The sequence below is a fragment of the Beta vulgaris genome, chromosome 6, assembly GCF_026745355.1.
Source record: "Beta vulgaris subsp. vulgaris cultivar EL10 chromosome 6, EL10.2, whole genome shotgun sequence".
NCBI lineage: Eukaryota > Viridiplantae > Streptophyta > Magnoliopsida > Caryophyllales > Amaranthaceae > Beta > Beta vulgaris.
In genome coordinates, this window is record NC_079207.1 from 36,549,154 (window position 1) to 36,567,286 (window position 18,133).

At 34.4% G+C, this 18,133-nt stretch overlaps 1 long non-coding RNA gene across 1 annotated transcript; it reads left to right on the forward strand.

Annotated features, from left to right (window-relative positions):
- Window positions 1-12,946: 12,946 nt before the first annotated feature.
- LOC125498359 (uncharacterized) lies at window positions 12,947-17,507 on the forward strand. The gene is made up of 5 exons (XR_007275313.2): window positions 12,947-13,749; window positions 15,104-15,338; window positions 15,816-15,898; window positions 16,806-16,904; window positions 17,049-17,507. It is a non-coding gene; the product is annotated as an uncharacterized LOC125498359 (long non-coding RNA).
- The last annotated feature ends 626 nt before the right edge of the window (window positions 17,508-18,133 follow it).

The window sequence follows — 18,133 nt, forward strand, 5'->3', positions numbered from 1 at the left end:
TCCACTCCAAGGCACGGAAACTACGCTTTCCTATTAGTTTAATTTCGCCCCTCTAGGATCACCGGGTTACACGAAATAACTAATGAGATACAATGGAGAGAAACAATCCACTTAGATGATCTTCTAAGTGAATCAACAAGAACTTGTGTTTTGTGTTTGTGAAGAACACTCAAGAGAAGTTGCAAGTTTCTCTTAAGCAAAGCAAGAAGTTTTGAGAGTATAGAAAATCTGATTTTCTTCTCCCCTTACTCATAGGAATCCCAAGGTTTATATAGGAAGAATAACCTTTCATTGACTAGAGTAGTTAATCACATAACCCCCATTTTAATCACCCATCAAAGGCCTTTAACCACTGATTTAAGGAACTTAAAGGTCATTAAAATGAGACCATAACATCACAACGGATATAAACCGTCAAGGCATCTTTTCACATTCTAAGGCAGAAGGCAGGTCGCGACTCGCGACGGCCTGTCGCGACTCGCGATGGCCCCTCTGTCTCCCTTGGTTTATCAACGTGATTTTGCCACTTGATGTACTCTAATCTTTTGCATACTAGACCTCCTCCTCTTCTAGTACATACCCATATGAGTCTCAAACCCATTACCCTATAAATGTTCCAACAATAATGATTTGTATCACACAATATCAACAATTGTGTGATTAAATTTTATGGGCACTTTGGAGTCAAGGATTCTCCATATCCCCAATCTAAAGGAGTTTTATCTCTTAATTTGAGTCGAGTTAACTTATACGAAATTATGATATAATATATTATTTCTCCTTAGTCTTTACAAATACCAAGGAAAAAGAACTATAGAACTAATAAAAGTTCACACATGTATATAAAGTATAAAATTAACTGAAACACTTTAAGGAGTCCAGTTGAAAATTAATTTATGGACAATTCACCAATTAATGGCCAAGCATAAAGGTGGGCATGGTCGGGCCAGCACGGTTTGGGCTCGGTCCGACCCGAACCTGCTCAAGACCTAACCCGGTCCGTTGTCCATACGTGGGCCGTAGGCCTGTCATGGTTACGAAATTTTATTTCAAACCCATTTTGGCACGAGCCCGCCTATATGACCCGTGGGCTGAATGCCTCTTTTCTTTATTTTTTAGTCTAAATTTTCCAAAAAAAAACAACATAAAACACGATTAAGGCTCGCGAGAAGCATGAGTCTGGCGCGTAGGCCCATGGGCCTGTGCCGGGCCGTGGACAAAATTTGAAATTTTCAAGCCCCGCACAAAAAGGTCCAAAGCTCGCATGCCAAGCCCGTGAACACCCCCGAACCTGGGCACCCAGGTTACCCTTAGTTCTTCTTCGTCTCGAATCGATAATGTGTCATCAACTCATCATCATTATGCTTAACATACTATACGTAGGAAGTTTAGGAATGGGATGGATTCCAGACTTGATTTAAATATATTGTTTCGATAGTTAAGAATTTGAAATAATAGAAATGACTCAGATTCTAGAGTTGTAGAAAAGAGTTTATAAGTGCGTAATTTTAAAATGACTTGTTAAAAGATGTGAATTAAAATTTCAAAGCTTATCCCTTCTTTTTTTTTTGCTGAGTCTTCTTCAACCTTACGATTTACAGTTGCCCTTTTCTCACAACTTTTCTCACAACTTTTCTCTATCTGTCTCCTCTCTCATACCCACTCCATCTCCTCCACCGTCAAAGGCTCTGCTACAATCTGTTTTTTTTTTTTTTTTGCAATAATCAGAATAATAAATCAATTGACTATTCTTCAAAAATTTTAGGTACTTACTTTCCAAACATCACCTGAAATCTGAAAATCTCAATACGACTAGTCGAATACTTAGTGTTTCTAAATACCATATGTGAAATTAAAATACATCATTTAAAATTTCACATTTGACTTCTTATATTTGAAATGAAATTGGAGTTTTCAAACACAACATTAGGTAATTTCAAGTCAAAATTTGGATTATGATCAATACCAAACTTGGTATAGACTATACTTGTAGACCCACCTCCCTCTATATCATTTTTTTATATCAAAAATTCCTCCCTCAATTCATTATTGATGTTCCTACTTGAAAGCTGACACTATTTAAAATAACACAATCTTCTAATTTTTTCTACTATACGAGAAAGAATATAGTTATATGGGGTCTCATTTGATTCATCTCCATGACTACAAAAATAATATCAATTTTTTATATTTTTTTCTAATACATATTAACATATATTAATAGTAAAAAATGTGTATTGACACACTTGCAAGTCAAACTATGAACATCAATAAAGAAAAAATGTACAAAGTTTATATTATTAACATATCTTCACATTTTGTTCTTTTGTCACTTTCAAGACTAACTTCATCGACGAGTTATCGAAATTAATCAAGACTTATACCTAACTCGACTTGATTTTGACTAGTTCCAAACCGTATTTGATCACACACAATAGGGATATCATTCAATCTGCTATATCTCGAATGTCATATAACTCGAAATGGTTCAACTCGAACCTCAATGGGCTTGAACCTAACTTGATCCAACTTAAATCCAATGCAAACCCGAACAAATATGGATACTTGTTCTTGGATGCTCATGGAAAACTCATGGTGACTTTAAAGCTTCTTGAAGATTTTCATGGAGCTCTAGTTCCATTACGACTCTTCAAAGTTTTCTAGTTCTATTAGGATTCTATATTTGCATTGGAATATTATTATTAATAGAAGTCTTTTTGTAATAGAAGTCTAGTATATAGTTAGAAGTCTATTTGGCTTACAAGATTTTACTATCCTACTTGAGATAGGTTTTTCTTGTTTTAAGCACCTTAGGAGTCTTTATTTTATTGTTATCTTATCTTTACTGGTGGTATGAGTAGTTATGATCTAGTTTTTAAGAGTTGTAGTAGGATAAGGACTTGGGGACTTGTCTTAGTACGTACCAGGTTACCATTTCTGCTAGTTATAAATGGATTAGTTAATTTGTATTCTTTCGATATACAGATTAGTAGAGTGATTACCTCGAGTACATTGATTATTCATCCAAATCGTGTTGTTGCTGGCTTAGCCTTCACGCATCCAAACTCTGATCTTAATGTGTACTTCGTGGTGGCCTTGCCTTTATTGTGATTAACCTAAGAACTATAGTAGTTTTCTTTTGTTTAGCTGGTGGCTTTGCTTTTATGCTAATCGAACCATTAGAACCTTTTATGTTATTCTTGGTGATTAAATTATTTAAAGAACCCACATAAAAGCCTATGTAACTCTTCGATTGAGATTCTAGTGAATTAATTATCTATCGAAAAACAACTAATACTATACTTTATTTCTTTTTTTTCGCACCTAATTTAGTCTTTGTAGAAGATTAAATATATCAAAACTGGAAAGGATATACAACACAAAAAGATCCTTCTAAAAGATATTAACTCAAACTCATACATGTCAACACACACATGCACGTCAATCGACCTGACACGTTTTAACTTGAGCTGGTGTACACACTCGAATTCATAACTCTATAAGGATAGCTTGTTCAGTTGTTTGGTCAAGTTATATCTCCAGTATCACTGTTTCATTTAGTTTGCTAGTAACTTATATAAATTTACCGAACTATTTTTAACCAAGGTTTGATAATAGTGGCATAAAGGAAGTGACACAAATTGAATAATTAAATAGGCTATATAAGTAAGGATGTTTCCAAGATGGTCTTTTCTGAAACAAGACTAAGAGGACAAATGAATTTGAGCCACCAAATTTTATTTGTGGAGCCCCCATTCTTTATCTTTTACCTTTTCTTTTAAATGCGAAAACCATTTTCTTTTTATTTTGCTTATTTACCAAAACTTATTAAATTAATTTCAGAAAATAGAAAAAATAAAAATAAAATAAAAAACGAAAAAAAAACAGAATTTTTTTTTTTTGAAATTGATTTCTGGAAATCGAAAAAATACAAAAATTTTAAAAAATCATAAAATTGAGAATTTTTTTTTTTGACCTTCCAAACCTTCCCAGCCAAGGATTTACCTTTGGGGAAAAAAAATTGGAGCCAAATTTCATTACCCATTTTATCTCTCCTCCTTGTTCTTCATGTTCTTCAAGAACATCCATATCCACAATCGAATTTCTCCTAAATTTCCCAAATTCGACCCATTCATGCACCTTCTCCCTCAATTTCGATCCTATCTTCCATCTTCTCTCTCATTTTTAGCTATTCTCCACCTCCATTTTCACCCAAAACCTTCACCTCCATTGTTGAAGTTCGCGAAAATAGAATTCAATCTAAACTCTTCACCCGTACAAGAACTGGATGTAAGTTTACTTGATTATTTTGCATATAGTAACAAATTAATCATTTTCTATCTTCATTTGTGCGTTTGAGTAGATTAAACTTGTAATTTATGAATATTTTCTCCCAAAAAAACCTAGGGTTTTAGAGAAATAAAAATGACGAAATCGGTGATTAAATTGATCTAAATCAATGAACTTCAAACTTTTATGTGACAATTTGTGGTTACATTTGAGCAGTTCATACTTGAATTTAGCTACTAAGTTGGAAAGAAATTCAGATTTTTCGTGAGCTCCATGGGAGGTTGAGCTTGTTTTTAGTGTAAGGTACTGCAGTAGTTTGGTAATTACTAAACTATTTTTAAACATGACCAAACAAAAAGAAGTTCTGGTAATTACTAAACTTCTTTTGGGCGTGACTAAAAATAAAATTAAGGTGTGTGTAAGATACTTGCAATAAATCAATGCACTTCACACTTTTATTGGGCTACACTTGTTGTGTAGATTATACTTTCATTTAGCAATTAGATGAATAAATTTGCAGCATTCCGGGACCTCCATTGTAGTGGAATATGATTGGTTTTTTATACTGCTGGGTTTAGATAATTACTAAAGGTACTTTGCGGATTGGACAGTCATGTCACTGGGTCCATTCGGCTCAATAGCTCACCAAATCCCATAAACTTTGAGTTTTGGTACCCCATTGTCCCTCCTTGTACTAAAAAACTATAAAACTCAAATTAACCTCAGATCACATGCTTTTCGGTAATTACCAAATAAGGTTTAAGCATTACTAGCCCTACCCAATCATAATCCATACCCATTATTCATCAAAGGCGTCCTCTGGGGATTGGACAATCATGCCATTGGGTCCATTAGGCTGAAAACCTCACCAAACCCATTGGACGTGAGTTTTGGACCCCCATTGTCCCTCCTTGTACTAAAAAGCCCAAATTAACCTCATATCATATGCTTTTAGGTAATTACCAAATATGGTTTGGGTATTACCTAACTTATTCAATCACAATCCATACCCATTACTCATCAAAGCCATTCTATGGACATTGTACAATCATGTCACTGGGTCTATTAGGCCCAATACCTCACAGAACCCCATTAAGTTGAGTTTTGGGCACTCACTGTCCATCCTAGCAGTAAAAAGCCCAAATTAAACCCAAATCATATGCTTTTAGGTAATTACCAAATAATAATTGACTTTGGTAATGGCCTCAAATTATATGACCTCAAATTATGTGACTAAAACAAATATGATGATGGCATTGTATGCTTAAGATGTAGGTTATTGATAATCTAATCATATGGTTTTATGTGGTTTATATGAAAAGGTGGCATCGGGGTGAAATGTTCCGTTTTATCTTTTTTATTTTGTTTTCAAATGACTGAATTGAATGACTTTGATGGCATGAAAGGTTCGTTGATAAAAAAAATTTATGTTAACAGAGGATTGAAATAGTAGAAGAATCTCTAAAAAGTATACTCTCTATTGTAGTAGAATGTCACTGGCTTTCGTGCATGTTTCTGAAAGGTTAAGTAATTACTAAATATTTTTTGGTGTTGACCTAACATAACCACTATAAGTGTTAGTTAATCACCTAATTAGATTATGTTATTACCAAACAATAATGTTTCATTTTTTAGGTTAAGTAATTACTAAATATTTTTTAGGGTATTACCTAAATAGTGATTGACTTGGACAATGACCTCAAATTATGTGACTATAACGTATATGATGATGACATTGTATGCTTAAGATGTGGGTTATTAATAACCTAATCCATGTAGTTTATATGACAAGGTCGCATCATGGTGAAATGTTTCATTTTTTTTATAATTTTGTTTTCAAATGATTCAACTGAATGACTTTGATGATATGAAAGGTTCATTGACAAAAATGTTTATGTTAACAGAGGATTGGAATGCTAGAAGAATCTTTAAAAATAATTCTGATCTCCAAGGTGGATATTATATACTTAAAGGTGGTGCACATGGAGGTTGCGCTAGAGAAGCATATCTCAAGCGTACCTCCGAAGATAAAGAGAAGGCTATTGAGAAGGGTGGGAATGATCTTGAGACCACCAATGTATCACAAGGTAATGATGGGGGAATGGAACGGGACAAAAATCTTAAGCGATGTCCGAATGGTCCCCACTAAACCAGAAAGACACGGAGATAAGATGTGCTCTCTGTTTCTATCCCCCAGACTTAGTGATACGTTTAAATGTGCAAACCGTATATTGGATGTTGACGATGATTGTTTATGCTAAAATTTATCTTTTACGACGAAATTAAAGTTTGGGACGATTCAACCAGATTATATGTAAGATAATGCAATGAATGAATGCAATGGGGATCAAAGGGGATGAACACACAAAAATGGTGACGCGGAAAACCCCAATGAAGATGGGTAAAAACCGCGGGTGGATGGAGATCCACCAATCTACTATGGTTGACTGTCTTCCTTAGCAAGTGACAATCCTTACATAATATCTTTTCCCTTAGCTTAATTCTAGTAATGTTGCGTAGTGCTTGACTAATGATCCTTACTTCTCTTTTGTATGCCTCTTTTTTCCCTTTGGCTTTTTCCAACAAATATCTAATAAATTCTACAATTATTACATTAATTTCGGTCCTTTGATCATGGGAAATCTTTCTCATTTACACTTCAACGTCATAATCCACGCTCCCAACGGCTAATTTTATGCCTTATTGAGCTCCTTCCTTATTTAGCAAAACCGTTACTGCATAACTGCTAGCTCTAGCCTCATGTTCTCTGTCACGTCTTCACACCATAGTTGCTACGTCATCATTTCAAACGTCACCATGTCATCGCGTCGTCATGTCGTCATGTCAGTGTCGTCCGACGAAAACTCAGCCATAACAATGATGACGAGACTTTTGTGCCTAGTGTGCAAGTTAGATCATCATTTAGCATGAAGGAAATTCGCTTTGTTCTTCCCGAACCTATCTTTGGTTTGGAAACCCTTCTGATATGCCAATAGAGAAGTTGACGCCACAAAAGACCTCCAAAAAAGCCAAGACAAGAAAAGAAGAAGATGGTATACAAAGCGTTTAGGACACGCCTATAAAGTAGGTCACTCCTAAGAAGAGCACCACAAAAGTAAATGTCACAAAAACACCTCTGTGTGCCCAAAAAACACTAAGTCGAAAAAAAAATTAGCAAAAAAAAAAACCTTGAAGGTGGATGAAGAAAATTTCATGAGCTGCATATGAAAAGAATGTTTTTTTTTATTGTTTCTTATTCGTTACTCACACATAGTATTTTGGTAATGTCCAAATTTGTATTTGGCCATTACCATACGTTTATATACTTTTATTTGTTATTGTACGTGTGATGTGGGGTATATGACCCCTAAAGTTTTCAGGCCATTATTTTCAGGCCATAGTTGTAACAAGTAAACAAATTTACATTGATTTTTGTAATAACCAAAGTTTTTAAGCCATTATTTTCTTGTATTGTGAATGCTTGAAGGGTTATATGACCCAAAGTTTTTTACGCCAGAGTTGTAACAAGTAAACAAATGAGGTGGATACTCTTGATCAAGGTCATTATTTTATGGCCGCGTTGTTTTTGAATTTTGGCCATTGGCTTTTATGTTGATTTCGAATGTTGCTAACATCAACACGTTTAAGGTAATCGATGCCATCGATTTATGATTACAAACTTAACTTATCGTTATTTTATTTGTTATTTGTCTCCATTATGGTAGGCAAAGAGATCAATGCAGCAATAACTTAAGATGTCAGCACAAGGTCAGAGTGACACTGAAGAATCATCAGTATTAAATAAAACTTTCTCATGTTTGCCACAATCTTTAGTATAAAAACTAATATAGTCCAACAAGCCATGCCTCGAATTGCAGGAAAATGTCAAGAGAAAGGGGCAATAAATAAATAAGTTCCTTAAGAATGTGATATCCAAGACGAATGAAGTTTTTGCCGATCCGTCAATTAAGCAGCCATATAAAACACGTGGTAGGCCGCTTCCATTTCACGAAAAGTACTTACCCTCTTTCAAACCGATTGAAAGAAATATTTGTAAGAACATATTGAATGGACCGTCAAATGAAACTATGTACCGACCAAAAGATGAATGTAGTTTTCTTACGGCCTACGAATGTTTTTTCATACCTTGATCAATGGCTAAGCACTCAGGTAGCTACGCCATGTTTTCAATTTTTTTCCTTTGACACAAATTTGGGGATCTTCTGGTCTGACCGTTTTGGTGATCCCCAAACAGGTTTTGGTAAATACCTAAATGGTGTCCAGATAATATTTGGTAATTACCACTACTGGTTCGAGTCATTACTCAAATTATTTGAGTCACATGGTAGTTTTGTTTGACATGTGTTTGGGTAATGACTTCACTGTTAAGGTAATGACTAAAACGTATTTTGGTCATTTCCTAACACTGACAGAACACCAGTTAAACATGTCAAAAGGTATTGGTAATTGAAATTTCTAAGATGGTCTAATACTAATTAGTTGTGGATTTCAACAGTTCCTTAATGTGTATATGTATGATTTGCAACTGGCCTGCATTGAGGAAAAAGGCCAGAAACTAATACTTCCAAGTACCTTCATGGTGAGGTGGCCTACTAAATTTTATGTTTATTTGTAGAATTATTAGAACCGGCTAAATTTTTATTTTGTAGGTTGTTGTGTTACAACAAGATGAACATACTGGGTATAAAGGTTGTCAGATAAGCCTTTGGAATACACTTGCTTCTTGGTTGAATTATCATCTCCGAAATGACTTAAGTAGTATTGAAGAGTGTGTACAAAGTATTGCTATGTATGATTCTTTACGTGGTTTCATTTAAAGTTTACTAAATGTTGCTTGTGACTTGTTTATAGGTGTATATTCCTTTGCTTGATATGAAGCATGAGCATTGGTTCTTGACAATCATTGACTTACATAAGAAAAAGGTTTAGATTATGGATTCTCTTACCAAAACAAACCATCGCCTTGAGACAGTCATGGACATGGTACTCAAATTTGTACTTATTTCAGTTTTGGTTATTACCTAACTATCTTTAGGCTATTAACAAACACTAGACAATAGTATTTAGGTAATTACCTATATATGTTTAGGTTATTACCAAACAGGACAGAGTCCTATTAATGTTTAGTTAACACTTGCTTTTCCGTATTTTGTTTTGCATCATATGATTGTGACTTCCAAAAGCCTTGTAGGTCACCGTTTGGCTCCCATGTTCGTGGACATGAAAGATTTCACTTACGAATATCCACCATGTGCATGACAACCGAATGCGTGCTTAAAGGAAAATTTCTAACTCTCTTATATTTTTAGGCATAATTGTGAAATGTACATGATGATGTACATCCACTGCGGTGATGTGAACATGATCCCAACCATTTTTTACACTGTGCAAAGTGTTAATGTATATATTTGACTTTGTTGCATGATGTTATTGTATTAACTTGTGTATCTTTCTATGCAGACTGAAGCAATGCGTGTCAAACGTTTACGCGATTTAGCCAACATCGTGAGAAGCAAACATAATGAAATCGATGTAGGTAGATATTGTCGCACTGATTTTGTTTGCAATGCGCGTAAATAGATCAATGCCTTGGTAAAGTTATATCATTCGAGTTGGTACACATATTTTTTTGTAGACATATATGACAATCTAACTTAGTAGATCAAAGAATTCACTTGTAATGTAAAAGTTTAGGTAATTACGTCACTTAAATATGGTCATAACCTAAACTTTTGATGGTCCACTATGTCAATTTTTTTTGTAAATAGGTCAATGTCCTTTAGTAGATCAATTAAATAGTTTGGATATAATTTTTTTTGGTAATTACCACCTTTGACTCTAGATATTACCTAATCGTTGTATGCTACAATTTGTCCCTTTTTGTTGAATTATTATTATGTGGCTTTTGGTCATTACCTAAAATAGTAATTGATAACCTAATCCATGAATGCCGAAGGCATTGTATGCTTAAGATGTTGGTTATTGATAACCTAATCCATTTGGTTTTATATGGTTTATATTGACTTGAGTTTTGAACCCCCTTTGTCCCTCCTTCTACTATAAAGTCAAATGAACCCCAAATCATATGCTTTTAGATAATTACCAAACATGTTTTGGACATTACAAAACCTATCAATCACAATCCATACCCATTACTCATCAAACCATCCTATGGGGATTGGACAATCATGCCACTGGGTCCATTAGGCCAAATACCTCACTAAACTCCATGGACTTCAGTTTTGGGCCCCCATTGTCCCTCCTTTTACTAAAAAGCCCAAATAAATCCCATATGCTTTTAGGTAATTATCAAATAACGTTTGGGAATTACCAAACATACCTAATCACATTCCGTTATCATTACTCATCAAAGCTATCATATGGGGATTGGACAATCATGCCACTAGGTCCATTAGGCCCAATAGCTCACCAAACCCCATAGACTTGAGTTTTGGGCCACCATTGTCCCTCTTTGTACTAAAAAGCCCAAATGAACCACAAATCATATGATTTTAGGTAATTAAAAAACAAGTTTTGGGCATTACCAAGAATACCCAATCACAATCCTTTATCTACTCATCAAAGATATCCTATGGGGATTGGACAATCATGCCACTAGGTCCATTAGGCCTAAAAGCTCAACAAACCCCATAGACTTGAGTATTTGGGCCCCATTGTCCCTCCTTGTACTAAAAAGCCAAAATGAACCCCAAATCATATGCTTTTAGGTAATTATGAAACAAGGTTTGGGTATTACCAAACCTATCCAATTATAATCAATACCCATTACTCATCAAACCATCGTATGAGGAGTGGACAATCATGCCACTGGGTCCATTAGGCCCAATACCTCACCAATCCCCATGGACTTGAGTTTTACCAAACAAAGTTGTAGGTAACTACCAATTTGGAATTGGACAATCATGTCAATAGTATTTGGAATTGGAAGTTTTGATACTTCTTTTTACTTTCTGCAAAGTTTTTGGTAATCACCTAAACCCTTTTTAGTAATTACCTAAAGTTTCCTAAGTTCTGGAGGAGTTTCATTTGTTTATAAAATGATTGCTTTCACATATATATATATATATACATACATATATATATATACATACATATATATATATATAAATATATATATATATATATGTATGTATATATATATATATATATATATATATATATATATATATATATATATATATACATACATATATATATATATATATTTATATATATATATATATATATTTATTTATTTATTTATATTATACACCACATGCATTATGCACACTAAAACATCCATATTATATATACTAAACTAACATCCCATAAGTGTTAGGATCGGATATTATATCAAACATCTTAGTCATAAACATATTACATCGAAGTGAAATAAAATCCAAACAATTGTCTTGTAAATAAAAATTATCCCAACCACACACTAATGTTCATAATTATTATCCAAACCACAACAACAGAAATATTTTTTAGGCTAATAATGCCTTTGCAACAACATCATCTTTGAGACTATTACGCTCCCAGCAAATGGCATCGACCAAAGTGTTGAGACGGTACCTATCCAAGTCCTATATGAAGATAACAAGAATCAAGTTAATGATACCTTTTATGCAAACGAAATTAGTGGTAGGTAATGACTGAAACCATTTTAGGTCATTACCACATGAAGAGTTGTAAATGTTTTTTGTAGTAATTAATCATGTTATGGTAATTACCAAATAATCCCATATCACCAGCTTAAAAGACTCAGGATTTTTCCAACCTCCAATATCCCTTGTCTCTAGCAGCTTAATCACATCACTAGTAGAATAAATGCTTATTGCTCCGATCAAAAAGTGGCCTATTGCGGCGGTTTTAGCCGCGCAACAATTAAGGGGGCAGTAATAGGTAATTAATATATTGCTGCAGTTTTTAACCGCAACAATATTTGAACATATTGTTGCGGTTTTTAGGTAAAATCGCAGCAATATAATTATTTTATATCAGATCTATATTACACCTATTGCTGCGATTCCTAGCCAAAACCGCAACAATAGGTACTGGTACAGGTAAAAAAATTTCTTTTTTTTTTTGCATTTTGCCATCAAATTTGAAAAACAAAAAAGGTAAAAGAAAATAAAACATTACTGATTGAAATTAATGACAAAAAATTATTATACAAAATTCAAAAACATAAAAAAATACAAATTGAAATATATCATTACAATATAGGTAAGAAACTAAGAACTAACTGATTCATTACAAAAAAAAAAATATAATAAAAACAAAAAAATATATAAAAAAGAAATAAGAAACTGATTTACAGAAACTGAAACAAAAAATCTACACACATCTAAAAACGAAAAAAATCAAAACAGAAATCCTAAAACCAAAATAACAGAAATAATATTGCTGCGGCTGTCAAAGCAATAGCTGGGTGCAGTCCATCAAATGCACTTGAATGCACTACAAATTCCATGAACAGCCATGGTCTCGTCAAAGGTAAATAGAATTACAATCCAGAACAAGCACTCTAAAAGAGTAACAACCCCAAACGAAAAAAAAGGAAATGAAATAAAGAAGGAACAAAAGAGATGAACGGTCGACGAAGATGAACGACCCATCGGCTGTCGAACGGTCTTCACACTACTACAAAAATGGCCAAAGAGACTACCTATAGGAGACCGGTTGAGGTTACTAACCCATTTCTTAAATATAGGAAACCATTTATTATCTAAAACCAGTCTCTTAAGTTTAAGTATTTGACTAATAAAAAATGTTGTTGTGGAATAAGAGACTGTTTCCATGTACAACCGGTTTCCTTGATATATTTTATTTTTTTTATTCAATTTTTTTTTAACATAATACACTATTATACGTATGTATTCTTATTGTGAAGATTTAGGAGACTACTTCTAACTTCAACCGGTTTCCTAAAAAATAATAATTTTAAAACTTAATATCTTTTTAATTAATACTAATGCAGTATAAGTTTTATATAAAACTATTTACTTTTAAAATTATGCAACAAATACAATAGAAAAAAAACTACCTCTCCTAATATTACTCTAGATCGTGATTAATACCTGTAAGGCTGTAACCTGTCAAAAAAAAAAAAAACCGAGCCATTGCTTCTTGCGCCATAGCAACTTACGCCATAGCTTGAACAATCTCATAGCTTCAGTCGACTCGCACACCATTCCTACAACCACCACTCCCCATTATCCAGAAATTCTCCCCCATAATCCAAATTCTTCCATCAAAATTTCACCTTTGCTTTCGTAAAATTCATAATCAAGGCTCTCACATTGTTCAAGTTGTGATTCTCGTCAATTATTTTCGTCAATTCTTCTGGAATGTGTGATTCTTTTCGCTAATTTGTGATTCATTTGGGAAGAAAAGACATTTTCGAAAAAGTATAAAATTGGTGCACTTGTAAAGGTAATTTCAGCAAATTTTTTTTTATCTGGCAAGCAAGCTTTCCATTGTTATATTCATCAATTTTTGATTCTCGTCAATTCTTTTCATCAATTCTTCTGGAATTTATGATTCTTCTTCATAAAAAAGAAGTCAAATTTAAGTGCTTCCTCTCTTCAGATTCTGCAATTTCTTCGGTAAAATTCTCGAATTTAACTAATTTTTTTTCACTTGAATTGTTTGAGGAACTGGGTTGAATGTAATGGGAATTGGGTTTGATTTCTATTATTTGATCAGTTGGAAACTGTGCTGGATTATGGAGTAGAAAGTAGAAACTAACTAAGATTATAACTACATTTAAGTTATCAACAATGGAAAATCGGAAATATGGCTTGATTTTGATTGATAAAGGGCCTCCATTTTATCAAGAACATTATAGGGAAACCTAACATCATGTTGTTACTGGAAATTTATGCAAGTAGTGTGAATGTGCCATGTTGGATAATGTGTGTTTTAATTTGCAACTATTTGAGAATGGAGGAAAATGTGTGTGTTTATTGAGTGACAAGTTAAGAATCAGTATCTAATTTGGCTGTGATGATCAGTTGTGGGATCTTTCTTATGATAATGTTTGCCGATTTTGCTAAATTTGGATACACCTCTATGAATAAGAAGTTCCAGAGATGCTGATGAAAAGGTTGAAGAGGGCTGATTTTTGAGACATGGAGTCCGCAAAATTATTGCTCTGATTTTTTTTTTCTTATTCATTCTCTTCATAATCTTCTCGCCTGCCTGAATATCTGTCTGTTATTGCTGTGATCTTAGTTACCAGTATAAATGTCGACAACAAACTGGAAGCAGGGCACATGAAAGTTCTCCAATTGTTGTTCCAATTGCAGAGAGATTACTGTGAAATGTGAACTATGATATGATCAACTTTCCTTCTAGCAAAGATCTTTCTTATATATGATTCTATAAAAGCACACATGAGTGATCAGTAACAGTACGGGGGGTATGAAGGATTAAAAAAAAGTAAAAAACTATTGCTTATCATACACACATCTATTTTATTTATTTTATATTGCAGGATACATCGTTAATTTTATTTTTTTTAGCAAATTGCGCTCAATAACGAACCCTAATCTATCGTGGTTCAATCTGCTAATCATACTCGATTGGTTTTCTCTGCAAATTACTCAAGGTGAGTGCTTTTGAGCAAAATCTCCATATTTTGTTGTTTATGAACCGAAATAAGTTCCAGATTAATCCGGAACGAAGATAAGTTTACTTAATTTTTAGTGTTGTTTTGTGTAATTCTTGGGAATTTCCTTGAAATTCAATGGCTTTATGTGACTTTATGCTATTTTTCGTTTTCTAGGTTGAATTTATAAGTTCTTTGTTCGTTGATGAAGGAGAGTTTCTGAAAAAGAAAATTATCTGTGCTACATACTCCATTGATTCAACTGCAATTACACAAAGGTCGGGGATTTAAACTGAATTGCGCTGTGCTACATACTCCATTGATTCAACTGCAATTACACAAAGGTCGGTGCAATCCCGGGAATTCAAACTGAACTGAATACTCGATTGATTCAATCTGCAATTACTCAAAGGTCGGTGCTTATTTTGAGTAAATTATTTATATTTTTGTTGTTTATGAAACCAAAAAAATCTAGACTGAATTGTATGGGTCATACTCTAGCACTTGTGCATAAGGTTCTAAGAACATGCACTCAGCCATCAGCACTCCTATACATACTAGATTTCAATGTTATTGCGGAGGGAGCGGTAAAAGTTAAATTAGGGACTTTATAGTTGCCAATTGCCACTAAAAAACACTAGGTTAAAGGGTATATTTTCACACAGTATTCTTTTGCCATCTATTTTGACATGAAATGTTGCATTGTTGACCTTCTTGAGTGTCTTTGATTGCATCACACTTTGAACATATAAAATAAGTTTACCATCATTATTCTTTGCAGATGTGTGGGTATATATTAATCGTTGTTTGTTTGCTTCATCTGTTACTTAAGTCATATGCTTAATCATAGTGCACGTCTAATTATTTCTCTATCATGCTTTTTGACCAGGTTACTGGGTTATAACACCAAGAAAGAAAGGAAAGAAGCAGCAAGTATCCCAAGGATTCGTGTGCGTGAACTGTCTGAATTTAGTAAGAAGCTAAAATAGATTCACAATTTATTTGAATATAGTTACCCATTATCTTTTTTCGTGCAACTGTGCTCATCATTTCTACTTGTGCAAAATACTTAGAAGTCCAGAATTAATCTTGTTGACATATTCTTAAAAGTACTACACAAGCATTTACCAATTACATGTTTTGTTGTAATATCTAATTACATAGCTGGTTGTGATGCTTATCATTATGCAGCTACCACAGCAGTGGGGCTTAGCCTAAGTTTATGGAGTTATTTTGACGCTTTCTTTATCATTGTAGTACTTCTAAGCAAACTGAAGCCAAGGGGTTGTTTGGAGTTACATAAAATAAAATAGTTACAAGAACTGATAAACAAAAGTTCAAAATATTAACACTGGCAGCTCTTATGTGTCTTCAGCACCTACCTTTTATGTCCTGCACTCCCCACCCCCTGTACTGCCCACCCCATACACAACCCACCCCCTGCACTCCCCACCTCCCTGTACTCCCCACCCCCTGCACTGCCCACCCCCTGCACTTTCCCACCCTCTGCATTCCCCACCCTCTGCACTCCACACCCCATACACAGCCCACCCCCATACACTGCCCATCCCATACACAGCCCACCCCATACACTCCCCACCTCCCTGCACTCCCCACCCCCTGCACTCCCCACCCCCTGCACTCCCCACCTCCCTTCTCCTTTCTCTATTAGATTATACTTTATATTGCTGTGATTATGAAACGTGAACCTGGATGATACCGGTTGCTTGTATTTGGTTTAATTCCCCTTTTTTAGCTTTACAGCAGACTTGATCATCCTCTGAGGCTTGGCTGGATGGTGGAGATAGATAGTTGTCATTGACACATTTGAATTGAAATAGTTATGTCAGTTGTTGATTTTTCTGAACTTTCATGACAGTGTCCTCGTCAAGCTCTGGGCTCCAAAGATTGTGGCTATTATGTTTGTCGTTACATGATTGAAACTATCGCAAGTAGACGACAATTAATTCCTGATAAGGTAACCTCGTCACTCATTAACATCTAATAATTTTTTGGGATTGAAAATATTTGTGAGGAACGAAAAGAATGTTATTGTTGCTCATACTAATAAAATACATATTTATACTAATTCTAATTATAATTATCTGAAATTATTTTGTAGTACTTTCCAGGGATTCCTAGCACTTATTCCCAAGAGATGATTGACGAGTTAAGAGATATATGGGTGGATTATTTAAACAATCAAATACAAGACGATGGAGATTGAAGACGACGGTCAAGTTTGAATTGTACATATTATTTAATTATTTTAGAATTTTAGTTGTAGTAGCTAGCATTAGATTATAGAAATTTTATTTTAAGACATCATTAGAAGAAATTGATGTTTTGAATAAAATTGATTTTGTATATAAATTAAATGTAGCAAATATTTTTTTCACGTGATGAATAAAGCAAGCAAGTCGTTATATTGAATAATATTGTTGTGGCTATTTATAAATTGTTATACAAACCTGTCAAAAAAAATTTAAAAAAAATAAATTGTTTTAATAGAAAAAAAAGAGTATATACGAAGAGCCGCAAATACATGGTAATGTATGTATTGTAACATTTTACTAAACCTAAGAAACCGGTTGTAGTCAATAAATGGTTTCAAAGGGTAAGGCAAGGAGACCGGTTTTTGATGTTAAATGGTCTCCTAACCTCTTTATATTTTTTCCATCGACCTTATCTAAGAGACTGGTTTTACCTGTCAACTGGTCTCCTAAATAAACAAGGAAACCAGGCATTATAACTGGTCTCTTAGCCTAGGACACCTGTGAGATGGAGATGTGTTATAGTCCGGTTTCCTAGGTCATTTTCAACCGGTTTCCTAGGCCTTTTTTGTAGTAGTGTCAAGCGACGACGAAGAATTTGCGAACGACGAAGGGTCTGCGAACGACGAAGGGTCTGCGAGCGACGACGAAGGGTCTGCGAGCGATGAAGAACGGTTTGCGAGCGACGAACCACGGTTGAATTTGGCGGACAAACGTTGGTCGTGGTTGAAGCTTTGGTGGACGAACGTTGTTCGTGGTTGAAGCTCTAAACGTTTGTCGTGGTTGAAGCTTTGGCGGACGAACATTGGTGGACGAACGTTGGTCGAGACGAAGAGAGGAGGAGAGAAAGAAAGGATGAGAGAACAAATGAGAGGAGAGACAGGATGAGAGAGGAGAGAGATGGTGAGAGAACGACTGAGAGGAAAGAGAAGGA